Here is a 10,940-nt window from a genome sequence, read left to right on the forward strand (position 1 = left end):
GAACCTTCCCCACAACGATTCTGCTGGAACTCAGGATATCCCCTTCCTTTTTTGCTTTTTGCACACCCCACCCTCACCCCACACAGAATGTGGGGTCTTAGTTCCCCGCCCAGGGACTGAACCCAAGTGAAAGTGAGTCCAACCATTGGACTGCCAGGATCCACCCTTTCCTGACTAGGCCACACAGTCCCAGACCCGCCTTGGGCTTATCAGCCCAGAGCTGACCCGCTTCCCAGGATCAGTCAGAAAAGGCCTGACCCCATGTGTTCCCCACCCCCCCAGCGGGAACTGCAGCCACTGCCCTCCCCCTCGGCAGAAGGCCCCTCAGGGCATCTCCTGAGTTGGCCTCTGATCCTCAGTCAGGCCACCTTTCATGCCAGCCCTAGCCCGGGCCTTTGTACTTGTGTTTACATGTCTCCATGGAGAAATCTCCTTTGCTCCAGCTATCCAAATGTTTGCAGACCTTGTCTGTCTTCTTCCAGCATTTCAGCCTCAGAGTTACCTGTCACCACTCACAGTCCCTGCAGAGGCCAGAGATTTCTCCTGGAAGGAAAGACTCAAGAGAAATCACAGGGATAAAGGCAGAGTGCAGCCAAGCCTTGCCTGTGCTGATGCCCAAGAGGGTGAAGAGGGTGAATGATTTCTGGTGAGAATTTTAAAGTCCCCCAATAATAGATCATCTGCGAGCATACTGTGTCTTCCTGCTCATTCTAAATGCATGTCATTCCAGAACTTTAATGGGGGAATTTCTTTATCTCCTAAATATGCCAAGTGGGGCTTATGTTTAAAAAACAGTATCGCGGTACCTCCGAGGGTTTCCATACACAGAAAGGATGCCGTTTGTTCAGACACTGGCCGAGAGCTTGCCAACAGAAGGCTTGGCCACGACCCTCCTCCCACAGGTGAGCCTCATCAGGTGCCCAACCCCGTCGCAGAATCCTAGATTGGTCAAGGGCCTAGCAGGCAGCTGGCTAGAGATGCAGACAAGAGAAAACCGCCCAACAGCCAGGGGCCACCCTGGAGCGTGGCCTCAGAAGCCTGGTCCAGCCAACAGCATCTCCATGCCAGGAGCCATACACCACGCCTGGAGCTCTGCTAGGTGGGAATGTGCCAGCAAACCGTGAGTTAGAAGGAGAGGTGATGGCGGGCGCAGCAAGAGAAGCTTTGCAGTGAAAACAGTTTCTGTTCCCACCTCTGCCACCGGCTTGGTGTTTGGTCTCCAGCAGGCCCCTCCCTCGTTGGCCTGGGCTTTCTCACCGGTGCAGAAGTGAATTGGATGCCAGCTTATTGAGTTTTCTCTGAGTTTGAGGTGCCTCTTCCAGCCCCATGGGCACCTCCCTCCCACTTAGGCACCTAGTCGTTTGGGGTCCTCAGCTGATGCTGGTTAGATTTCTGTCGGTCCTTCCCTAAGGGAAAGGTGGGAAGGAGGGTGTGGTTTGTTGCAGAGATGGATCTCCCTGCACCTGAGAAGGCAGGACACGCCGGTCCCCTTCAGCTCCTCTGATAGCCCTCCACTGCCATCAGCAGGTGAGAGTGTGGCTTCTTCCCAATCACGGGGCAAAATGCAGAATTTCTCGCAAAGAAATTTGACTTTAATGAGAGGGTAGATCATAGGAGAGAATAATTAGACAGTATACACATGCCAGGTTAATTTTAAATCAAAGCTTTTAGGTCAAGTTATCTTAGTTACTCCATTAACTGTTTTCAGCTAGCGGTTTCAAAAATTGTATTATCAAAATACCTGGCAGTGTAATTGCTTTCTGCATCCTGTTCTCATTGTGACCTCAGAGTCAGTGCCTGGGCTGGTGTGAGTGTGTGTGTATGTGTGTGTCAGAGAGAGGATATGAATATGAGAGTGTGTGCACACACACTGGGGGGAGGGGGCTTCCTCCTGTTTTTTCCTACAGTAGTACCTTATGTTTATTTATTATGTATAATAATTCGTATCTCCTAATCCCAAACTCCTAATTTATCCCTCCCTCCTTTCCCCTTGGCTCACCTTAAGTTTGTTCTCTATGTCTATGAGTTTATTTCTTTTTATTTAAATAAGTTTGTTGTGTCATATTTTAGATTCTATATGTAAGTCATACCATATGGCGTTTGTCTTTCTCTGATTTACTTCACTTAGTATGATAAACTCTAGGTCCACCCATTGGTGCAAATGGCGTTATTTTGTTCTTTTTTCATGGCTGAGTAATATTCCATATTAGTTATATACCATATCTTCTTTATCCATTCATCTGTCGACGGATATTTAGGTTACTTTCATGTCCTGGCCATTGTAACTAGTGCTGGTATGAACACTGGGGTACACGTATCTTTTCGAATGACAGTTTTCCCTGGATATATGCCCAGGAGTATCACTGCCGGATCCCATGGCAACTCTATTTTTAGTTTTTGGGGCATCTCCATTCTCTTCTCCATAGTGACTGACTGATTTAAAGCCAGCTTATGTGATTTCAGGGGATGCTGATTGATTTAAAGCTGACTCACTGACTTAAAGTAGTGGGGTGGGCTAGGGAGGGGCAAGTGACCTGGGAGGCTTTGAGAGAGAAATACCCCCCACTGCAGGTCACTTCTTTGTGCTTGGAGGGAGAGGAGGAAGCAATCAGGCAGCAGTTCGCCCAGGGCTGAGGAGGGAGGGAGGGGGAAGGGCTGAGAGCGGGCCTTAGAGCAGATGGCCACTGGAGGGCGCCAGAGCACCGGCAGAGCCAACCCGCAGCTCTCGGGCTGGCCCTCCAGGCTGGGAAAGGAGCTGGAGCCCGGGCTGGTGGAATCCCAGGGACGTGCCCAGAGAGGAGGGGTTGGGTACCCGGAGCTTCTACCCCGGCCCAAACTGCCTCGCCTCACAGAGGGCCCAGAGGTCTACCGTGAGCACCCGACGCGGACACTTCCAGCTTGGTCGGCTGGCGCAGTGGTTGGACAGCCTGAGAGGAAGTCTGCGGTGTGACTGCCCTTTGTTTCCCCAGAGGCGGGGCTCGGCCCAGAAATGCTGGGCTTGACTCCTGGGCTTGCAGTTTCTAAGCTATAGGCCTGCATGCGTGTTGACATCTGGAAAACGCGGCTGTGGTCGTGAACATGGAGCAGGCAAAAGCGGTAGTATTCTGGTGGGCGTCTGGTGGGCGCTGTGCCCTTTCTCTCAAGAGTTCTCCCCAGACTTTCTTCTTCCCTTCCCATCTGAGCCTCTTCCTCTTCCCTCTTCCCTCCCCCCGCCCCTTTCTAGGTTGATCTGACCTAAAGCCAGGTCATGTGACTTAAGGGTGTATGACTGATTTAAAGCCAGATCATATGACTTAAAAGGTATGACTTCGTTTCTTCCGATTTTTAAAAGAAATTGTGCGATTTTCATGGGCCCCTAAGAGTATGGAGGCCCTCGCACTGTGCCTGCGATGCTTCTCTCCAGAGCTCTTCATCACTTCCTGCCCCCAGCTGCGTGAGAGTGGAAGGTGCTCAGGGCTCATCAGGTCCAGCCTGACGGGTAAGAAAACCGAAGCAGAGGAGAGAAACGACTGTCTGAGGCCACCCCTTGACAATGACAAGGACTAAGCCAGCCTCTGACCACCAGGTCCCAAAACAACACAAAAGAGAGAACTAGTTTTCGTGTTTGGGAAAAAAGAGATATGCATCATGCATTCCTTCATTTATTCCAGCTCCAGCCACGTGCCAGGCACCATGCTGCTGCTTGGGACAGGGCACAGAGTGAAGCTGGCAGGAGGGACCCCAGGAACCAATGACTGTCTCGTGACAGTCCCGACCAGCAACACAGACGAAAAGTGCGCTGTGCTACAAACAGAAGGCGGAGCGACAAAACCCAGCATGGGAGGAAGAAGAGGCATCCGTTCTTTATTTGGAGACCTAAGAAAGAAGAAGAAATGTCTGAATTGACCCAAAAATTTTTTAAGGGGAAAAAAAAGGAATAGAAGTGAGAGTTGGCCTTTGTGGACAAAACCACATAATCAGGATCTGATGGTACTAACCAAAGATTGACAAGTATCCCTGGAAAAGAAGAGGGAGCCCTATGTGTGTGTGTGACATTAATTTAGTGGGAAAGGTTAGCCAATTTGAGGTAAGATAAAACCACAACTGGCTCTCTGTCTGGAAAAATCTGTATTTGGACCCTCACCTCCCACCCATCACAAAAATCAGTTCCAGATGGATTAAGGCCTAATGAACTGAACAATAAATAGCAACCCTAACAGAAGTGGAAATAGAAAACCATATGCACTGAACAAGGGTAGCAGAGACTCAGCCGGGACAGGAAACTCAGAGACTGTAATAAAAAGTGAAGCACATATTTGGCTGCATTAATTTTTATGTGTCAAAAGATACCATAAACAAAATGAAAAGAGGATGGATTTGGGGGAATTCCAAAATTCCCTGTTGCAATGCAGATGGCAGATGAAATGCCTGCAGGCTTCCCTGGGTGGCTCAGTGGTAAAGAGTCTGCCTGCCAACCCAGGGAGACACGGGTTTGATCCCCGATTCCTGGGAAGATCCCGCATGCCGCGGGGCAACTAGGCCCATGTGCCACAGCTACTGAGCTTGTGCTCTGGAGCGGGGGGCCCGCAGCTACTGAGCGCACGTGCCACGACCACTGGAACCTGTGCTCCCTAGAGCCCGGACTCTGCAGCAAGAGAAGCCACTGCAATGAGAAGCCCATGTGCCGCAACTAGAGAGAAGGCCCAGCACGGACAAATAAATTATTTTTAAAAATAAAATGCCTGTGACAGGTCAAGAGCATCTCTAAATTGATTTTTTTTTAAGACGAAGAACCTTCCCAGCAGTCCTCAGCGCAGCCGGGTTTATCAGCCTCGGCACTGTAGACACTTCGGGTCTGACAGCCCCTTGCTGTGGGCGCTTTATAAGATACATAGCAGCATCCCCAGTGCCTACCCACTAGATGCCAGCCTCACCCCTCCCCAACTCACGAGTTGTGATAACCAAAAATGTCTGCAGACATTGCCACATGTCCCTGGGGAGGGAGAGAAAAACTACTCAGTTGAGAAGCTCTGCAGTAGAGCAGATCCACTAAAAAACATGTGGCAGGATGCCTCAGTAGCCAGGGACAGGCAGAGAGCAGAGTGAGATGTCATTTTAATGATAACACCTATACCTAGCATGAATGCAAGGAAAAGGCTGTGTGGAGAATAGCAGTAGGACTTTAGAGTCTCCAAGGGAGATCTCTGATAATGCAGAAGGGAGACACAAAAAGTTACCTGCTGGGGCTTCCCTGATGGTCCAGTGGTTAAGAATCTGCCTTGCAGTGCAAGGGACACAGGTTTGATCCCTGGTCTGGGAAGACCCCACATGCCATGGAGCCACTAAGCCCATGCTCCACAACTACTAAGCCAATGCTCTTGAGCCCAAGAGCAGCAACTACTGAGCCCATGAGCCCTGGAGTGCATGCTTTGCCACAAGAGAAGCCATTGCAACAGGAAGTGTGTGCACTGCAACCAAGAGCAGCCCCCGCTCACCACAACCAGAGAAAGCCTGTGTGTGGCAATGAAGACCCACCACAGCCAAAAAATAAAATAATTAATTTTTTAAAAGCTGTATGGTGTACAGCTCAGAGGCTGTGTGCCGGTGTCATGCAGGTGTTGGGGCAGGCCTGCACAGGCAGCCAGGACTTCCAGGAACTCTAGGGACCAACTGCCAATTGCATTTTGAATGTGCTTCTCTATTCTGTGATATTTGAGACCTACAGCCCACAAATTCAAAACTATGATACCTGAGTCAGAGGGGTCTGTTTTCCTGTGTTTGGCTGGAGGGTGGGAAAGAATTCCACTCCTTTCTGGCTGTTCTGCCTCCATGAAAACACGAAAACTATGCTGAGAGGGAAACCCCTGAATTTTTCAGACATTATCAACCACAGATGGGGTCCTCCCAGGTCCAGAGAGACGGGCAGGAATTTCCCTTGCGGTCTCTGAAGGACCTAAGGTCACACACAACCCCCAGTAGCACCTGAAACTTTGAAGCCTGTCATCTTCCTGGAATGTAATTTGTTTTTTATTTCATTTCCACATGCTGACTCCTACCCTCACTTTTCATTCTCTTGCAGTCAGCACCTCCAGTCCAGTGATAAGTAAAAGGGACTTTTTTCAGTCTACAAATAATAAGTGCTGGAGAGGGCGTGGAGAAAAGGGAACCATCCTACACTGTTGGTGAGAATGTAACTGGCAAAGCCACTGTGGAAAACAGTATGGAGGTTCCTCAAAAAACTAAAAATAGAATTGCCATATGATCCAGCAATCCCACTCTTGGGCACATACCCAGACAAAACTCTAATTCAAAAAGATGTGTGCACCGCTATGTTCACAGGAGCATTATTTACAACAGCCAAGACACGGAAGCAACAGGTATGTATATATATAAACTGAATGTTAAATGTTCCTCAGCCGTTAAAAAGTATGAAATAATACCATTTGCAGCAACATGGATGAACCTAGAGATTATCATACTAAGTGCAGTGAGAAAGACAAATACCATATGATATCACGTATGTGTGGAATGTAAAATATGACACGAATGAGCCTACCTACAAAACAGAAACAGAGACACAGAGAACAGACTTGTGCTTGCCGAGAGGGAGGGGATTTTGAGGAGGGAAGGATTAGGAGGTTGAGATTAGCAATAGATGCAAACTATTATATATAGATGGATAAACAACAAAGTCCTGCTCTACAGCACTGATAACTGTATTCAATATCCTGCGATAAGCTATAATGGAAAAGAATATCAAAGAATATATATATGTATAACTGAGTCACTTTGTATACAGCAGACATTAAACACGACATTGTAAATCAAGAACAAAAAGAATTTTAAAGGGACTTTTCTGTTCCTCACGTGTTCGAAGAATATTAGGTGAAAAGGTTTTTCCTACAGGACTTGTGCCCCAGGAATGGCCCAGGTTCTAAGCACGAGGTCAGCCAGCAGAATCTGCATCAAGCCCTGAGGTGGGGAAGGGGCGGAGGGCGGGCGGCCCTGTGTGCTGCCGCGTGGTTCAGCCATCAGGCTCTCACCTGCACTGCACGCGGTGAGGGAGCTGCTGGTTGTCCCTCATGAAGCTCCAGGGGCTGCGGCTGCTGGGCCCTAGCCAGCACTCCTAGGCCCTCCTTCCCCAAACCCCAAACTTGACCTCCAAACTGGAAAGCCTGATGGGATGGAATCTCAAATAGAGCCAGGTGGTGTGTGCTGGGGTTCCAGCTGAGCAGGTGCACGGGGCACTCTGGTAATTGGTATCCTCCTGGGAAATGAAAGAGCGGATCCGGCTTCCACTCCCCACAATGTCGGCTTCGGGGAGGCAGGGGGCTGGCCCTTGTGGGAGCAGAGTCCCAGAGTGCCCGAGAGCTCACTGGCTGGGAGGCACAGGTCTTGCTCGCACCTCTTTCGCAGATGGGCAGCACTCCTTGTGGGGGCAGAGGTTGTATTCTGCGAGACCTGCAGAGCCAAGGGAATCCCTGGTCCTGGTCTCGCAGCAGCAACACACCAACTTCATGTTCATCTCTGCAGATGCGGGGCGGGGGGTGCTGGTGGGGGGCCCTCCCGTGCTGTCCATCCAGACCAGGCGCTTCTCCCCTTAAGGGTGAGTGGCCTTTACACCTCCGACCCCACCACGGCCTCCCCTTTGGCCCTAATGCCACCATTAGAGAGGCTGTGATGCTCTTCTGACCTAGACTCAGGTACTTAGTGGATCCCAGCTGCCACCTTTTCACAGCCCCTGGCTGCTCCAGGTGTGGTGCCCACCTGCCCATCACCCATGTGTACCTGCTTCAGCTCCCTCTCCCTTGAGGGGAAGCCGAGGGAGATTGTAACCACTAGAGCAAACCAATGCACGTGGAAGAAAAGGAGGCAAGAAGCCTTAATAACCTGCCCAAAAGCCAAAGGTGGGACTTCCGTGGCAGTCCAGCGGTTAAGATTCCGCACTTCCAATGCAAGGGGTGCAGGTTTGATCCTTGTTTGAGGAACTAAGATCCCACATGCCTTGAAGCCAAATACATAAATTTTTTAAAAAAGAAAATCCTTTAAAAAAAAAAAAGCCAAGGTGTAGATGCTATTGGCTTAGCGTTGATAAATCATAAGCACCTAGAAACCAGTAAGAACAAGACCAGAGACCCAATAGAAGAATGAGCAAAGGACATGTGTAGACCATCCACATTTAAACAAAATGCCAAATAGCTTCTGAACATAGAAGATGCCCAGATTCTCCCATTGTAAAAGATGTACAAATTAACATTATTCTGAGATAATCATTTTTAACCTGCTAATTTGGAAAAAAACTTAAAAGTTTCATAACAATCTGCTGGAGAGGCTGAGGGGAACAGAGAACTGAGGACATGTAAGGTGGTGCAGCCCCGCGGAAGGCAGGATGGCAGGATCAGCAAAGCTGCAAATGTATAGCCTTCACCTAGCAATCCCAGCTGGAAGTGTATTCAATAGATACTTAGTCGTGTCGGACTCTTTTGCCACCCCACGGACTGTAGCCTGCCAGGCTCCTCTGTCCATGGGATTTCCCAGGCAAGCACACTGGAGTGGGTTGCCATTTCCTTCTCCAATGCATGAAACTGAAAAGTGAAAGCTAAGTCGCTCAGTTGTGTCCGACCTTCAGCGACCCCGTGGACTGCAGCCTTCTAGGCTCCTCCGTCCATGGGATTTTCCAGGCAAGAGTACTGGAGTGGGGTGCCATTGCCTTCTCTGTATACAAAAGGTACATGGTTATTTATTTCAGCACGGCTTACAGTACCGAGTGATTAGAAACAACTCAGGCATCCATAAAGAGAGGGCTGATGAAATAAATGATGCTGCATCCATTTAACAGAATCCTGTGCGTCATCCGACAGGCTCTCAGTGGACCGTGGCCAGCTCTCCTAGAGTCAGTACAGCAGAGTGGGTAAGTCCCTGGACTCTGAGGATAACCGCTGGCTTGGAAACCCAACTATGTCACTTACTGGCTATGTGCCCTTGAGCAATTTAGTTACCTTCTGTACTGCCTCTCTCTGCAAAATACTGCCTTTGTTTCCTTAATAGTAAAAATATAGTGTGTCCCTTACATATGAACTTTCAAAGATGCGAATGTGCATCTTATTCCAGCAAGGAACTAGAACTTGTGCCATCAGCGTCAGGTGTGAGTGAAAGTGCAGTTTGCTGTCCATCTCTTATGGCTGACCATCCTTCAGCTCTACCATCTACCATGTTCCCTCCTTCCTCCAGTCAGTAACTCTTGTTGCCTAGTCCCTCGATGACAGGCCCTGTATGCTAGCTGTTGTACTGTACTACTGGACTTTTTAAAAAATATATTTATTTATTTGGCTGTGTTGGGTCTTAGTTGAAGCACACAGGATCTTTAATTGAAGTATATGAGATCTTTTTAATTGGCGGCATATGGGATCTAGCTGTTCCTCCATCAGGGAAGTCCCCATACTTTTCAAAGTACTGTTTTGTAAGATTTTAAATGTTTTATTTTTGTATTTGTTTTCATGCATTATTTGTGTGAAAAATGTTATAAACCTATTACAGTACTATATAACCAATCATATGGCCGAAAGCAAAAAAGCACTTAAGAGCCTCTTGATGAAAGTGAACGAGTTGGCTTAAAACTCAACATTCAAAAAACTAAGATCATGGCATCCAGTCCCATCACTTCATGGCAAATAGATGGGGAAACAGTGGAAACAGTTAGAGACTTTATTTGGGGGGGCTTCAAAATCACTGGAGATGGTGACTGCAGCCATGAAATTAAAAGATGCTTGCTCCTTGGAAGAAAAGCTATGACGAACCTAGACAGTGTATTAAAAAGCAGAGACATTACTTTGCTGACGAAGGTCCCTCTAGTCAAAGCTATAATTTTTCCAGTAGTCATGTATGGATATGAGAGTTGGACTATAAAGAAAGCTAAGTGCCAAAGAATTGATGCTTTTGAACTGTGGTGTTGGAGAAGACTCTTGAGAGTCCCTTGGACTGCAAGGAGATCCAACTGGTAGTTCTAAAGGAAAAGTGAAAGTCGCTCAGTTGTGTCCAACTCTTTGCGACCCCATGGACTATACAGTCCAAGGAATTCTCCAGGCCAGAATACTGGAATGGGTAGCCTTTCCCTTCTCCAGGGGATTTTCCCAACCCAGGGATCAACCCCAGGTCTCCTGCATTGCAGGTGAATTCTTTACGAGCTGAACCACAAGGGAAGCAGCCCTGAATATTCATTAGAACTGATGCTGAAGCGGAAGCTCCAATGCTTTGGCCACCTGATACGAAGAGCTGACTCACTGGAAAAGACCCTGACTCGGGCAACGATTGAAAGCAGCAGGAGAAGGGGACGGCAGAGGATGAGATGGTTGGATGGCCTCACCGACTCGATGGACATGGGTTTGAGCAAGCTTGGGGAATTGGTGATGGACAGGGAAGCCTGGAGTGCTGCAGTCCATGGGGTCACAAAGAATCCCACACAACTGAGTGACTGAACTGAACTGATGGCCAGTCATGTTAGTTGAGTACCTAGGCTAACTTTGCTGGACTACGAACAAATTGGACCTAGGAACACACTCTCCAAATGGAACTCATTTTGGATGTAGGGGACTTACCATAGAGCTAATAATAATAATACCTATCCTCTAATGTTATTATGAACAGTAAATAAGTTAACATTTGTAAGACCAGGAGTACCTGACCACCATGCTATCAAGGTACAGAATAGTGTCTGTTAATTATGTGAAGTCGCTCAGTCATGTCCAACTCTTTGCAACCCCACGGACTGTAGTCTGCCAGGCTCCTCCATCCATGGGATTTCCCAGGCAAGAATACTGGAGTGGGTTGCCATGTCCTTCTCCAGGGAATCTTCTTGACCCAGGGATGAAACCCAGGTCTCCCACATTTCAGGCAGACTCTTTACCATCTAAGCCACCAGAGAATTACATGCTACCTTTTGTGTGTGAATATATATTGTTGTT

The 10,940-nt window shown here is 48.4% G+C and overlaps 2 long non-coding RNA genes across 4 annotated transcripts in view; one reads left to right on the top strand and one right to left on the bottom strand.

Moving 5' to 3' along the window:
- Nucleotides 1-9,310, top strand: part of LOC147346679 (uncharacterized) — a 60,592-nt gene extending 51,282 nt beyond the window's left edge. Inside the window, exons 4-6 of one of the 3 annotated variants that reach the window (XR_015153106.1) lie at nucleotides 483-646; nucleotides 6,059-6,356; nucleotides 8,729-9,310. This is a non-coding gene — a long non-coding RNA (uncharacterized LOC147346679). Of the gene's footprint in view, nucleotides 1-482; nucleotides 647-902; nucleotides 1,100-3,650; nucleotides 4,741-6,058; nucleotides 6,357-8,728 lie in introns of those variants that run through there. The other 2 variants (XR_015153107.1, XR_015153108.1) reach the window with 2 other exon arrangements.
- Nucleotides 3,629-7,129, bottom strand: LOC147346681 (uncharacterized). The gene is made up of 2 exons (XR_015153110.1): nucleotides 7,023-7,129; nucleotides 3,629-3,855 (listed from the first exon to the last, which is right to left on the bottom strand). It is a non-coding gene; the product is annotated as an uncharacterized LOC147346681 (long non-coding RNA).
- Nucleotides 9,311-10,940: the final 1,630 nt, after the last annotated feature.

Source organism: Bos grunniens, chromosome 23 (genome assembly GCF_055505025.1).
Source record: "Bos grunniens cultivar Pamir isolate PY7600 chromosome 23, Bosgru_T2T1.0, whole genome shotgun sequence".
NCBI classification, from domain to species: Eukaryota; Metazoa; Chordata; class Mammalia; order Artiodactyla; family Bovidae; genus Bos; species Bos grunniens.